We start from the raw sequence: 16,670 nt of genomic DNA, 5'->3' as shown, positions 1-16,670 counted from the left end.
CGTGTCAAACGGACATCCCTCCTGGCATCACCGTTTGACAGTGGGGAGAGTGGATCAAAACGGGACAAGGTGGCTGGTGTTTTAGCCTCGCCCTCGTTCTCAGACACTGACGGGCTTACAGGAGCAGCAACATCCGCTACAGGGGTAGTAGGCTCAGGCAGCGGTAAAACAAGCACCTGCTCTTCCAACAAAACATTTAACACTAACTGTTTAACCTCCGCCTTAACTACACTCTGCGGAATCGATATAGAATAATGTTCAGCCAAGGTCATTATCAACTCTACGACATTTGTCAAAAACCTCCCACGAAGGGTTATCCAAAAAGGATTTTAAAATCAAATGTAGCCATTTTGAACTACCACACAAGAGCCAACAAAATAGCAAACACTAATGCTACATCAGCTATGACGCACAACACTGAACTATACCAGGGGCAGAAAAAGGGGCATCCAAAACAATGAGCATCCAAAACACCCCTAAGCTAGACTAGCCTATTTCAACAACAGCTAACTAACTAACCAAAAATACAGTGGGTGGTCCACCCAGTTCTAACTAGTGTTTTTAACAAAGTTTACCTACGGGTAGTGTATGCCCATGGGCGACTTGTCTTGGTTCTCCCTTTTCCCACCAGCAAACAAACACCATAATCAAAAACAATACTCACAGGTCAAACAGCTCACAGCTCAAACAAAAGAGAGCTCAAGACATAGAGCGATAGAGAGACATAGTAGGAGAGAGTGAAACAGAGCGCTCTACAGACATATGGCATTTACAGAGAGATTGAGCTCCAGAGCAAACAACTGACAGAGTTTTTAAACCAAGGGAAAGGAACTGTGATTGGGTAGGAAACAGGAGGAGGTGTGTCTTCTGATTGATGATGGATTGGTGACTGATTGGGGAGTGATGATTTTCACCTGTGAGGGGAGAAGGAGAGAAAAGAACACAGGATACATACACACACACCCACAGGATACCTGTATCCATAACACAATCAATCATAATCACTAATTAACTACACATGGTTGATGATATTACTAGTTTATCTAGCATGACCTGCGTTGCATATAATCGATGCAGTGCGTATCATTGCTCCAACGTGTGCCCAACCATAAACATCAATGCTTTTCTTAAAATCAATAAACAGAAGTATATATTTTTAAACCTGCGTATTTAGCTAAAAGAAATCCAGGTTAGTAGGCAATATTAACCAGGTGAAATGGTGTCACTTCTCTTGCGTTCATTACACACAGAGTCAGTGTATATGCAACGGTTTGACATAACATTGAAGGTTGTGCAATGTAACAGGAATATTTAGACTTATGGATGCCACCCGTTAGATAAAATACGGAACGGTTCCGTATTTTACTGAATAAACGTCTTGTCGAGATTATAGTTTCCTGATTCGACCATATTATTGACCTAAGGCTCGTATTTCTGTGTGTTATTATGTTATAATTAAGTCTATGATTTGATAGAGCAGTCTGACTAAGCGATGGTAGGCAGCAGCAGGCCTGTAAGCATTCATTGAAACAGCACTTTCGCGCGTTTTGCCAGCAGCTCTGCTGTTTATGACTTCAAGCCTATCAACTCCTGAGATGAGGTTGGTATAGCCAATGTGAAACGGCTAGCTAGTTAGTGGGGTGCGCGCTAATAGCGTTTCAAGCGTCACTCGCTCGGTGACTTGGAGTAGTTATTCCCCTTGCTCTGCATGGGTAACGCTGCTTCGAGGCTGGCTGTTGTCATTGTGTTCCTGGTTCGAGCCCAGTTCGGAGTGAGGAGAGGGACGGAAGCTATACTGTTACACAGCTTTTTTACATGGCACATATTGCACTTTTACTTTGTTTTTGCATTATTTAAACCAAATTGAACATGTTTCATTATTTATTTGAGGCTAAATTGATTTTATTGATGTATTATATTAAGTTAAAATAAGTGTTCATTCAGTATTGTTGTAATTGTCATTATTACAAATAATTACAACAAAATCGGCCGATTTAATCGGTATCGGCTTTTTTTGTCCTCCAATAATCGGGATCGACGATGAAAAATCTAAATCGGTCGACCTCTATCATCAACACATTTCCCAATGTGTGACTGACAATGTATATTCCTCAATGTTGATGCATGAGTCCTGGGCGGTTGAATCCTGCAGCATTGAGTCTGCCTCCTCTGGTGCTAATTGGTACTTAAAGGCATTTGTCTGAAGGAATAGAAAAGTGTATTATTTGGTCATTACTATTTACCATGTAATCTCTAAGAAAATGTACCAGTAACATGAGTGTAACTAGCATTTAGGCAAATAAACTTAGCAAAATATTTTTAGGAAACAATTATTTGTGTAACACAAAAACCCATAACCTACTGTAGGTTCAGCGCTTTCCGTAACTCTTCAAAAAGCTTAGACTATGAATAGGGTCTGTGATGAGGGTATGCAGGATAAGAGAAGGAGTGGGAGGTAGAGATGGCTGCCTTATTACTGCTGTCTGTCTAATTAAACTGATTAGCACTTCTCAGCAGCGATAGGAGTGGTCCTGCTCATCAGTATGCCTGTGGAGAAGACAGAGTCTCAGCTTTAATGTTTACATGAGACGATAAGGAGAGGTCAGCCATGGTGCAGCCCAAGAGGATTACAGCGCGAAAGAGAGAAGGGAGAAAGACAGAAGGAGAGGGAAAGAAAAAGAGAGTGAGAGAGAGGGAGAACAAAAGAGAGGGGGAAAGTAAAATAGGTTTCACGCAGTATAGGCCACTGAAATCAGTACACCAGATGCCATCCTTAGAGCCTCTGAAGTTTCTTATGCTGATATACAGTGTCTTCAGAAAATATGCATACCCCTTAATCTTGTTGTGTTACAGCCTGAATTCAAAATATATTATAAAATTTTTACCCATCCACAAACAATACAAATTCACCCTTCACTTTTGGCAGCAATTACAGCTAGGCAGAGTTCCTCTTCTAGGCAGAGTTCCTCTGTCCTGTGTTCTTTTGCCCATATTAATTGGGCAAAAGTGGGGGAGTGGGCCCGGTTCCTTTCCTGGGCGAGTACGCCAAGAAATCACTTGGGGCAATTCTCCACCAGTAAACTCTCGTCAACAACTCCCATCAAACTACCGGATCTCACCATCCTTTCATGTCACCCTCCTCAGGTCGGTGGTTCCTGGTCCCTGGTCCCCTGGTGGATGCCGTCCCCCGCGACACCCCTCCACCCAGCCTGGACATTGAGGCGACCCCCACCTATGCCATTATCTCCTTCCTAGATTCACAACGTAGTGGGGGTCAGATCCAGTACCTGGTGGACTGGTAGGAGTAAGGTCCTGAGGAGCACTCTTTGGTCCCGGTGGCAGTCATCCTGGACCCCAACATCCTCCGGAATCTATACTGTCCGGACTGGCCCGCTCCTCACCCTCTGGGCCGTCCTCCTGCTGCTGGAGCCGCTTGTGGGGAGGATACAGTCACACCTACTCCCGCTCCCTTTCTCCAGTGCTTGGCGACGCCGGTCTACTTATCCCTGGCCCTGGCAACAATCAATACACACACCTGCTCCCCGTCATTACGCACACCTGGTCATCATTATCTCCTTGATTACTTTGCTTTTATGTAGCCCTCAGTGGAAAGCAGTCACTAGGTAGTATAGTTTTGATTCTGTACGCTTCTCTTGTTTTGCTTATCTGCATTTATCATTATTAAACCCACCTTCTGAACTTGCTTCGTGACTCCCGGCATATTACGTTACAGTCGTTCAAAGCTTGCGACCCACGAGCATGCACATGCACGCAAGCACATGTGATGCATTTTCAAAACGAAGATACAGAATAAACTTTGTTTTACTCCTTCATTTTGAGCTGAAATGTATTCATGTAAACAGTCAACATGATAAATATCATCCTGACCAACTTGCCCTCTAAATACACCTCATCACTGTCAAAAACTCCCTAAATCACTTGTGCGAGCAGGCCTTTCTAATCGACCTGGCCCAGGTATCCTGGAAGGATATTGACCTCATCCTGTCAGTAGAGGACACCTGGTTGTTCTTTAAAAGTGCCATCTTAAATAAGAATGTCCCCTTCAAAACATGTAGAACTAAGAACAGATATAGCCCTTGGATCACTCCAGACTTGACTGCCCTTGACTAGCACTAGAATTGAATAGTCCCTTTTCAGGAAAGTCAGGAAACAATACACACAGTCAGATAGGAAAGTGAAGGCTAGCTTTTTCAACATTTTCAAAATGTGCATCCTGCAGCACTAATTACAAAAGGTTTTGGGACACTGTAAAGTCCATGGAGAACAAGAATACCTTCTCCCAGATGCCCACTGCACTGAGACAAGTAATACACGTGGACACATACACGTACACTAATACAAGTTATACACGTGGAATTATAGATATACCTCTCCTTAATGCAACCGCTGTGTCAGATTTCAAAAAATGTTTACGGAAAAAGCAACCCATGCAATAATCTGAGACGGCGCTCAGAACAGTAGCCAAAATTAGCCTCCATGTTGGAGTCAACAGAAACCAGAAAATACATAAATGTTTCCTTGCCTTTGATGAACTTCATCAGAATGCAGTCCTAGAAATCCCAGGTCCACAATAAATGCTTGATTTGTTCGAAAATGTCCGTTATTTATGTCCAATTAGCTACTTTGGTTAGCGCGTTTGGTAAACAATTCCAAAGTCACACAAAGCGTGTCCACTATAATGTGACGAAATGTCCAAAGGTTCCGTAACAGTCAGTAGAAACGTTTCAAACGATGTACTGAATCAATCTTTAGAATGTTGTTTACATATATCTTGAATAACGTTCCAACCGAGAATTAGAATTACTTCAGATGAGCGTTGGAACGCAAGTACTTCCCCTGTGAACACGCCTGGTGAAAGCATGGTCCACTCATGGCTGTGATGACTATTTCCAGTGTCAATCGACCCCCCCTTCACATTAGAGTCATCAGACAAAGTTCTATTGACTGCTGACATCTAGTGGTAGGCGTAGGAACTGAAAACTCATCCATATCTCGCTGTAATTTCAATGAGACCTTGGTTGAAAATCTGCCACCTCCAGAAAAAAAATCAGGAAGTGAAATTTCTCAGGTTTTTGCCTGCTATATGAGTTATGTTATATTCACAGACATAATTCAAACAGTTTTAGAAACGTCAGAGTGTTTTCTATCCAATACTAATAATAATAATATGCAAATATTAGCAACTATGACTGAGGAGCAGGCCGTTTGATATGGGCACCTTTCATCCAAGCTACTCAATACTGCCCCTGCAGCCATAAAGGTTAACAAACCTCCAAATGACCTTCAAAGCCATACAACACTACTTCCATGGCCTCCAATTGCTCGTAAATGCAAGAAAATCTGCCACCTCCAGAAAAAAACAGGAAGTGAAATTTCTCAGGTTTTTGCCTGCTATATGAGTTATGTTATATTCACAGACATAATTCAAACAGTTTTAGAAACTTCAGAGTGTTTTCTATCCAATACTAATAATAATAATATGCAAATATTAGCAACTATGACTGAGGAGCAGGCCGTTTGATATGGGCACCTTTCATCCAAGCTACTCAATACTGCCCCTGCAGCCATAAAGGTTAACAAACCTCCAAATGACCTTCAAAGCCATACAACACTACTTCCATGGCCTCCAATTGCTCGTAAATGCAAGGAAAACTAAATGCATGCTCCTCAACCGATTGCCGCCCAACCGACTAGCATCACTACTCTGGACGGTTCTGACTTAGAACATGTGGACAACTACAAATACCTAGGTGTCTGGTTAGACTGTAAACTCTCCTTCCAGACTCACATTAAGCATCTCCAATCCAAAGTTAAATCTAGAATCAAATTCCTATTCCACAACAAAGCCTTCTTCACTCATGCTGCCAAACATACCCTCGTAAAACTGACTATCCTACCAATCCTTGACTTTGGCGATGTCATTTACAAAATAGCCCCCAACACTCTACTCAGCAAATTGGATGCAGTCTATCACAATGCCATCCGTTTTGTCACCAAAGCCCCATTTACTACTCACCACTGCGACCTGTATGCTCTCGTTGGCTGGTCCTCGCTACATATTTGTCGACAAATCCACTGGCCATCTATAAGTCGTTGCTAGGTAAAGCTCCGCCTTATCTCAGCTCACTGGTCACCATAGCAACACCCACCCTTAGCACGCACTCCAGCAGGTATGTTTCACTGGTCATCCCCAAAGCCAACACCTCCTTTGGCCGTCTTTCCTTCCAGTTCTCTGCTGCCAATGACTGGAACGAATTGCAAAAATCACTGAAGTTGGAGATTTATATCTCCCTCATTAACTTTAAGCTTCAGCTGTCAGAGCAGCTCACAGATCATTGCACCTGTACATAGCCCATCTGTAAATGGCCCATCCAACCAACTACCTACCTCATCCCCATATTTGTTTTTGTTTTTCTGCTCTTTTGCACACCACCACTTGCACATCCTCATCTGCACATATCACTCCAGTGTAAATTGCTAAATTGTAATTACTTCGCCATTATTGGCCTATTTATTGCCTTAACTCCTTACTTCATTTTGCACACACCTTATACAGATTTTTCTATTGTGTTATTGACTGTGCATTTGTTTATCCCATGTGTAATTCTGTAATGTTTTTGTCGAACTGCTTTGCATTATCTTGGCCAGGTCGCAGTTGTAAATGAGAACTTGTTCTCAACTGGCCTACCTGGTTAACCTCTTTCAACTAGGGGGCACTATTTTTATGTTTGGAAAAATAACGTTCCCAAAGTAAACGGCCTATTTCTCAGGCCCGTATGCTAGAATATACATATAATTGACAGATTAGGATAGAAAACACTCTAAAGTTTCCAAAACTGTCAAAATATTGTCTGTGAGTGTAACAGAACTGATATTGCAGGCGAAAACCTGAGGAAAATCAAACCAGGAAGTGGCTTCTATTTTGAAAGCTCCATGTTCCATAGCCTGCTTTCGCTCCATTTAAAGGCTTATCAACCAGATTCCTTTCCCTATAGCTTCCTCAAGGTGTCAGTCTTTAGACATAGTTTCAGGCTTTTATTTTGAAAAATAATCGAGAAAGATAACATTGCGTCAGTGGATAGCTGGGTGTTCGCATGAGTTTTTCTTGCGCAACAGAGTGGGGCAGCCATTGTCTCTCCCTCACCTACTGAAAAAGGGACAGTGCAGGTTGATATATTATCAATTATATATTTTAAAAACAACCTGAGGATTGATTTTTTTTTACATGTTTCTGTGGACATTATGGATACTATTGGGAATTTTAATTTGCGTTGTCGTGACCACTCGAGCCTGTGAATTTCTGAACATAACGCGCCAAACAATCGGAGGTATTTTGGATATAAAAATAATCTTTATGGAACAAAAGGAACATTTGTGTAACTGGGAGTCTTGAGTGAAAACATAGGAAGATCAAAGGTAAGCGATTAATTGTATTGGTACTTTGATGCTAGGTGTTCATAATGTTTTGTCTAGTGACCGATAAACTTACACAAACGCTTGGACTGCTTTCGCTGTAAAGCATATTTTCAAAATCTGACACGACAGGTGGATTAACAAAAAGCTATGCTGGGTTGTGCTATATTGCACTTGTGATTTCATAAATATTTTTAGTATTTTTTTTTATGTGGCACTCTGCAATTCAGTGGTTGTTGATGAAAATGATCCCGCTAACGGGATGGGTTGCGTCAAGAAGTTAAACAAAGGTGATTTATTTTTAAAAAATGAAATAGAGACAGGATAACTTTCCACATGATTAAGCATGTATTTAATGTTGCAAAAATGACATTAAATAACTTTTGACCAAATGACCCGTTGCCAGCCTATTTTCTTGGTAGGGCAGTACGTTAGTGACCAGATCGAATAAGCAAAGGTATGAATATAAAATACAAATGGTAGGCTATATCTTGCGTATTAACCCATTGACACATGCCAAAACATGGGTGTGATCATTGTACAGTGGTCCCTGCAGTGTACGCTCAAACCAGTGTGATTAGAACGCTTATTTAAAACGTTCAGTTTCGATTGATGCAACAGTCAACATTTGTTACTTTTACAGAAACATTTTACACAAACACAGTCCTTACAACGTTATGTCCTGAATGTGAACAGTTTATTTTTGGAGGCAATTTCCTGACATTCATAGAAGTGGTGACAGCATAACACAACCATCCAAACCAGAAATTGTAGGCTACATTAGTCCTAGCACTAACTGAGGAAAGATTGACCTAAAACATTCAAAATCATATTTATCCAACTCTCGGCTGACAGAAATCATAAAAAGATTATTTACAATTCATCACATCACTGGTGGGCTCTCCATTGATCAAAATAATTTAGTAAAATAGTATCTAAAAATCTAAAGTAATCCGACTATGGGTGGATTGTGCGCACCACCATTTATGTTTTTTTCAGGTCAAACAAAGATAAGAAGATGAGACAAGATGAGTTTGGTCTGTTATGGCACAGGGAGATGGTGGAAGCAGAAGTGTTGTTTGAAGCTGAAAGCACGTGGAGAACAGTTAGCGATAAAGATAAGTGGACAACAGTGAAGTCCAAGAATGGAACAAAAAGGGCTACAATTGTTGTGGAAAATTAATCTGATGAATCATTGCTTTTTGTAGTACGTTTTTTGGATAAGGATGTTAATTTACAAAACTCTTTTGATGTCATGATTTTGGTGAAGGCTTTGGGAAAAATGGATGCAGTCAAAGTAACCAGGAGTGGTATGGTGTTGATACCATGTATCTAAAGAACAAAAGGAGTGTGCATTGTGGCTTATGAAATTATCGACTCAAGAAGTGGACAACTTTGATTTTCGGAGCAGGGCACCTTTAAAAGGTGTCATCTCTGGCGTCCCATTGGACATTGATATTCAATATCTTAGGCTAAAAATTCAAGTAGCTAATGTAAGTCGCTTGACCCGTATGGAGAATGGGATATAGGAACAACGTTTATCTGTATTATTGATGTTTGATGAGTATTGCCCTGTTAGGGTGAAAGAGGTCAAGGTGTCAAGGATCAGGGCTGTATAGCAAATCTCCTATGTGGAGGCGGTGAAGAGAGTTGAAGGGGCAAGAGGCCACAGTTCTGAAGAAGATATGGTGGTGCATGCACCACAAATAGTTCCAAATGTTTTACATCAGTCAAGTGATCTGGATACATTTACTGTTAAGGTGGATTTTGTAGCATTTATAGCCACAGTTATGAATTGTACTGCACAATTGTCCCAAAAGCTGGACATCATTATATCTGCAGCCGAAAAGTTTTTGCAAGGACTGTCGCCAGGAAATGTCCCATCATCAAAGAAACCTTCTGAGCCAATTTAATTATATTACTCAGTCTGCAAACCAGAATTTGTAAGATCCTGGTCGAATGAAACAGATGGAGGCCCAGCTAAAATAGTCAAAAAGGTTTATTCACGTTCTAAAGTCAAGAATACATTAATTTTATAGCTGCGCACATACTTCCACACAAACAGAAGATATCCTATGCACATACTGTCTCACTACCCAGCCGACAGAGATCAGGGAGACCTTGACCTTGAGAAGTACTCCCCGTTCTCTCCCAAATCACTAGTCAGGTCGGAGCCAAATTTTGCTTAGACAGTCTGTTTAAAATACCATAAAGACATAAACATTAGCTATATTGTTTTACCCGAATTCTAGAACTACACATTATTGATTATAATTTTATACATTCTAACCAAGTCCATACAATTTTATGGTTTCAGGGTGGAATATTCTAATCATTCAATTAACAGATAAATCCCATTAACAGTAGGGACCTGATTAAAACAGAAAAGCAGGCTGATTTAGTTTTAACATTTCATTATTTATAGTTTGTACGGAATTGTATTTATATATTTTAAAAATGTTATACCAAAGATGAAGAAGACATTTGGTCTGTTTGCAGTATGCATGTTGAAGGGTGTCATCTACCATCAAACACTATCCTTCAGTCACTTCCAGAATTTTACTCGAAAGATGAGTTAACCATCCCTCACCTCATTTTGTTGTAACACTTTGGTCTGACAGACGTTAACGTGACACGCAGAATGAATTGTATAATGTCAACAAACATAGTGCCACACATAGCTGGCAAAGGGCTTAGCATTAGATCATCATAATCAGTACAATCTCAAAAAAGTACTTTACACACATCATACAGTATGTGTCAATTACAATCTATGCAAGAATCGGAATGCATGATTTGTACCCTGTACTTGAAAATGTGAATAAAACTGAACATATATTATGGTCCATACATACGGTGTGCTACAGTAGAAACAACAACACGATATACCGAAAATAAGACACTTACTTTGATTGGAAAGCACACATGTCCAAAGTTATTATTTGTAAAGAAAACAATGCAAGAGCCTGAAAGAAAATGTGCCAGGGGGAAAAAGTTTGTGTAAGACTGTGCAAATGTGTCACGCCCTGGCCATAGAGGGGCTTTTAATTCTCTATTTTGGTTACACCAGGGTGCGACTCGGGTGGGCATTCTATGTTCAGTTTCTATGTTTTTTATTTCTTTGTTGTTTGGCCGTGTGGTTCTCAATCAGAGGCAGCTGTCTATCGTTGTCTCTGATTGAGAACAATACTTAGGTAGCTTTTTCCCCACATGGGTTTGTGGGTAGTTGATTCCTGTTTAGTACCTTTCAGGACTGTTTTGGTTATTTCCTGTTTGTATTTAGTGTCAATAAACAAACATGAACACGTACCATGCTACGCTTTGGTCCTCACCTTCTTCCACCAACAGCTGTTACAAAAGGTCTCTATATCTGTGCAAATTTTCCATGTGATGTTAAGCCTGGGAATTTGGGGAATTTTGCTTAAATTCATCAAAAACGTTAGCTTATAACTGAACCTTTTTTGTGGAATACACAAGGCAATTCTAGGTCTTCCAATCTTCTTCTGGATCATCCAAATGCTCTCTAGCAAACTTCAGACGGGCCTGGACATGTCCCCCTGCTTAAGCCAGTATGTCTGGCACTGCAGGATTTGAGTCCCTGGCGACATAGTGTGTTACTGATTGTAGGCTTTGTTACTTTGGTCCCAGCTCACTGCAGGTCATTCACTAGGTCCCCCCGTGTGGTTCTGGGATTTTTGCTCACCGTTCGTGTGGTCATTTTGACCCCACGGGGTGAGATCTTGCGTGGAGCCCCAGATCTAGGGAGATTATCAGTGGTCTTGTATGTCTTCCATTTCCTAATAATTGCTCCCACAGCTGCTTACCTATTGCAGATTCAGTCTTCCCAGCCTAGTGCATGTCTACAATTTTGTTTCTGGTGTCCTTTGACAGCTCTTTGGTCTTGGCCATAGTGGAGTTTGGAGTGTGACTGTTTAAGGTTGTGGACAGGTGTCTTTTATACTGATAACAAGTTCAAACAGGTGCCATTAATACAGGTAATGAGTGGAGGACAGAGGAGCCTCTTAAAGAAGTTACAGGTCTGTGAGAGCCAGAAATCTTGCTTGTTTGTAGGTGACCAAATACTTATTTTATACCATAATTTGCAAATAAATTCTTTAAATCCTACAATGTGATTTTCTGGATTTTTTTTCTCATTGTGTCTGTCATAGTTGAAGTGTACCTATGATGAAAATTACAGGCACAATTGGTGGCTGACTAAATACAATTCCATATACAGTGGGGCAAAAAAAGTATTTAAAAAAAAACGATTTTCTAATCATTACAGGAAAATGCCATAGGCACTATCTAATGTGTGGAGACATTTCACTGCATCTAATGTAGAAGGAAAGGCTGTGTACATTTGCAAATACTGTGCCAAATCATAATTGAAGAATGCAACAAAGATGCGGAATCATCTGGCCAAGTGCATAATGTTCCCTCAGTGCTTACAACAAGCAACCCCTGACAAAAATCCCTCTACCTCTGAGGTGAAAATGATGAATCTGACACCTTATTGATAGCAACAGCTAATGGTCCTCCTGAAATCAGAAGTTTTTTTTGACTCACTTGAGGAATGTAGTCAGAGAAATGCTGATGAATGGCTTGCTTGAGCTGTGTATGCAACTGGTCCACCTCTGCTGCTCACAGGCAATGTGTATTGGAAGAGATTTGTTCTTCACCCAGCATACACCCCTCCAACCAGACATGCTTTATCTACTCATTTGCTGTATGCAGAGTTCAACGGAGTTCAAGTGAAGGTCAAGCAAGTCAGAGAAAGCAGACTTTATTGCAATCATCTCTGATGTGTGGTTGACTGTTCGTGGGCAAGAAATAATTAACTACATCTCCACCACTCAACCAGTATTCTACAAGTGCACAGACACAAGGGACAACAGACACACCGGTCTCTACATTGCAGATGAGCTGAAGGCAGTCATCAATGACCTTGGACCACAGAAGGTATTTGCACTGGTGACAGACAATGCTGCGGACATGAAGGCTGCTTGGTCTAAAGTGGAGGAGTCTTACATTCACATCAAACCCATTGGCTGTGCTTCTCATGCATTGAATCTGCTCCTCAAGGACATCTTGGCACTGAAAACAATGGATACACTCTACAAGATACCTAACTATTGTCTTGGCTATGTGAAGGGCCATCAAGTTATATTAGCAATCTACCTCACCAAGCAAAGTTAGAAGAAAAAGAGCACCACATTGAAGCTGCCCAGCAACACCTATTGGGGTGGCATTGTCATCATGTCTGACTGCCTCCTGGAGGGGAAGGAGTCTCTCCAAAAAATGGCCATATCAGTCTGCCGACCTGGACAGCCCCATCAACAGGATTGTCCTGGATGATGTATTTTGGGAGAGAATGGTAAGCAGCCTGAAACTCCTGAAACCTATAGTAGTAGCCATTGCACAGATTTAGGGAGACAATGCCATCCTGTCTGATGTTCAGACTCTGCTTGTAGATGTCAGAGAAGAAATTCGTACTTCCCTGCCCACTTCACTGTTGCTCCAAGCAGAGGAAACTGCAGTTCTGAAATACATCAAAAAGCGTGAAGACTTCTGCCTGAAGCCCATACATGCCGCAGCGTACATGTTGGACCCCAAGTATGCTGGCAAGAGCATCCTGTCTGGTGCAGAGATCAACATGGCCTATGGTGTCATCATTAAAGTGTCTCGCCACCTTAGCCTGGATGAGGGCAAGGTTCTTGGCAGTCTGGCAAATTACACTTCCAAGAAAGGGCTTTGGGATCGAGATGCAATATCGTGCCAACATATCTCATCAGTCATGCCAACATATTTCATCAGCCACCTGGTGGAAGTGACTGTGGATCTGAAGCTCTTTCCCCTGTTGCCTCCATCCTCCAAATCCCACTAACATCAGCCGCATCCGAGCGCAACTGGTCCTTGTTTGGGAACACACACACCAAAGCACGCAACAGGCTGACCAATACAAGGGTTGAAAAATTGGTGGCCATCTTGGCAAATTTGAGAAATTTTGAGCCTGAAAATGAGCCATCCTCAACAAGGTTGGAAAGTGACAAAGCTAGTCAATCAAGCATCTCTAGCCCAGACGTTGGAGTTTCTTTGCAGCCTCCGGTTTCATTTCCAAAATAAAAGTCTAGAGCTTGTTTTAGAATGGTATTTGTTGACGACATTTTACCAGTAATGGCGTAGTATAGGCTTGGGCCTTCAGCAAATGACTTGTGATTCTATAAAAGACACAGAAGAGCCTTGTCTAGAATAACCACCTGAGCTTTTTAAACCTCTCCAGCCGATGCTTGGCATGGTGATCTTAAGTTTGTGTGCGGCTGTTCGGACATGAAAACCCATTTCATGAAACTCCCTACGAAGAGTTCTTGTGCTGATGTTGCTTCCAGAGGCAGTTTAGAACTCGGTAGTGAGAGTTGCAACCGAGGACGGACGATTTTTACGCACTTCAGCAGTCCTGTCCAGTGAGTTGGTGTGGCCTACCACTTCGAGGCTGGGCCATTGTTGCTCCTAGACGTTTCCACTTCACAATAACAACACTTACAGTTGACCGGTCCAGCTCTACTAGGGCAAAAATTTGACGAACTGACTTGTGATAGGACTTGACCGTCCTATGACGGTCCCAAGTTGAAAGTCACTGAGCTCTTCAGTAAGGCCATTTGACTGCCAATGTTTGTCAATGGAGATTGCATGGCTGTGTGCTCAATTTCATACACCTGTCAGCAATGGTTGTGGCGGAAATAGCTGAATCCACTCATTTGAAGAGGTGTCCACATACTTTTGTATATTTAGTGTATATTTATAAACTCTAACAATGATTTATCCTGCAGTATATGTTGTTCAATTGGTAATATTCATGTTTGTCTTCTCCCAATGCCTCGGGGAAAGTCATCAAATGTATATGATTAAGTTACTAAATGTGGGTAATCCAAAATTTTAAATTTAGATAGTAACCTACCCAATCCTGTTTACACTGAGTGTACAAAACATTAGCAACACTTTCTCTTTCCATGACATAGACTGACAAGGTGAATGCAAAGTGAATGCTATGATCCCCTATTGATGTCACCTGTTAAATCCAGTTCAATCAGAGTAGATGAAGGGGAGGAGACAGGTTAAGGAAGGAGTTTTAAGCTTTGAGACAATTATTGTGTATGTGTGCAATTCAGAGGGTGAATGGGCAAGACAAAAGATTGAAGTGCCTTTGAACTGGGTATGGTTTGAGTGTGTCAAGACCTGCAATGCTGCTGAGTTTTTCACGCGCAACCATTTCCCTTGTGCATCAAGAATGGTCCACCACCCAAAGGACATCCAGCCAATTTGACACAACTTTGGGAATCATTAAAGTCAACATAGGCCAGCATCCCTGTGGAATGCTTTGGACACCTTGTAGAGTCCATGCCCCGACGAATTGAGGATGTTCTGAGGGCAAAATGTGGTGCCACTCAATAATAGGAAGGGGTTCATAATGTTTTGTACATTCAGTGTATCTCTGTCATGTGAAGGCATGGGGAATGTATTTCCTACATCCAAATTGCCAGTGATAAACATTAGATCAAATCAAAATTACACTACTTTCTTTTTTTATGAGTACGGTTGCTACTAATAAAGTTTTGATTCAAATCCTGCAATACATTGTGGGTTCATTGACAGGAATGCAACCAATTTACCCATGACACAGCCTCTGTTGAGCTATGGGTTTCTATCATCAATATGGTAAAATAACTGTGTAGGTTCACCCTCCCGGCCTGGATTGGAAGTCATATTATTTCTGTGTAATTTTATGAAGGCGGATGTGTTTACCCTTCAGCTCTCTATACCCCACCAATCAGGTGGGAGGAACACAGAACACAGTCAGCAGGGTCTGAAAGACAGGAACAAACACTACTATCAGACAAACCCGACAACTTTCTACATGACACCAGGAGGTAAGGAGAGCAACATTTACATATTTTCTGAAAATGGCCACAGGCAGTTTGTTTTAATGCCACATCTCCTTGTTTTGCATATGGTGCCTTATGACTCGCTATCTCAGCCTTGACTTGTTAAAAAGTAAATCTTCATTATCGCATGGATTTTATCACTGAATATAAAAACTAAATCTAGTAAAACAAACATGACGAGGAAGATATGGGCTCAATTCAATCCAACACGCATACTGTTTTTTCCCTTCAAAGTAACAAGTTGAAATGGCGTAATGCTATGTTTTCTCTGAGTAATTCACTTGCGCTATTGCCTGACGAAGATGAGTACATTTTGATCTCTGTACTTATGGAGGGAGACTTTTGCTTTATCTGTGTTTCTTCCAGACATAATTGTTTACCTGGAATGCATCGCCACACAACATTCGGGATGGACCAACTGGTCCCCTACTATTGAATTTTGGGAAGCTTTCTCAGTCAATGTATTTACTCCAAAGGCACCTGCAGCACATATTATTGAATGTGTGCTTTGGGCTAACAAACAAGTATACAAAACATTAAGAACATGCTCTTTCCATGATATAGACAGACGAAGTGAAATCTGTGATCCATAATTGATGTCACTTGTTAAATCCACTTCAATCAGTGTAGATGAAGGGGAGAAAGGTAAAGAAGGATTTTTAAGCCTTGAGACAATAGAGCCCCACAGTGGAGATGTCATAATAAGCATAAAACCTAGTGGCCAAATGGAAATGGTTCCAATCGTTTTCCCACCATTCATTAAATCCCATAGGGGATTTTAGAAACACTTAAGATAATGGCTGTGTTTTGTTACCGTGATGTTTTGATAACCATGTAAATCTCTCTCAGACAAGGTGACTTTTCTCAATATATTCAGCTCTATTTAAATGCTAATTTGAATCAAAACTGGACTGTGCATGCTATTCAGGGGGTTAATGGACAAGACAAAATATTGAATTGCCTTTGAAAGGGGTATGGTAGTAGCTGCCAGGCGCCTCGGTTTGTGTCAATAACTGCAACGCTGCTGGGTTTTTCACGCTCAACACTTTCCCATGAGTATCAAGAATGATCCACCACCCAGAAGACATCCAGCAAACTTGTGGGAAGCATTGGATTCAACATGAAACTGCATCCGCTGTGGAACGATTTTGACACCTTGTAGAGTCCATGCCCCGGTGAATTGAGGTTGTTCTAAGGGGAAAAGGTGGTGCTTTATCTTAGGAAGGTGTTCCTAATGTTTGGTACACTCAGTGTATAGGCCTTCTGTTGTACAATGAGCAGAGTATTTAGTAATGG

The sequence above is a fragment of the Oncorhynchus masou genome, chromosome 21 (genome assembly GCF_036934945.1).
Source record: "Oncorhynchus masou masou isolate Uvic2021 chromosome 21, UVic_Omas_1.1, whole genome shotgun sequence".
In the NCBI taxonomy this organism is placed as follows: domain Eukaryota; kingdom Metazoa; phylum Chordata; class Actinopteri; order Salmoniformes; family Salmonidae; genus Oncorhynchus; species Oncorhynchus masou.
This window is presented reverse-complemented; position numbering follows the sequence as displayed.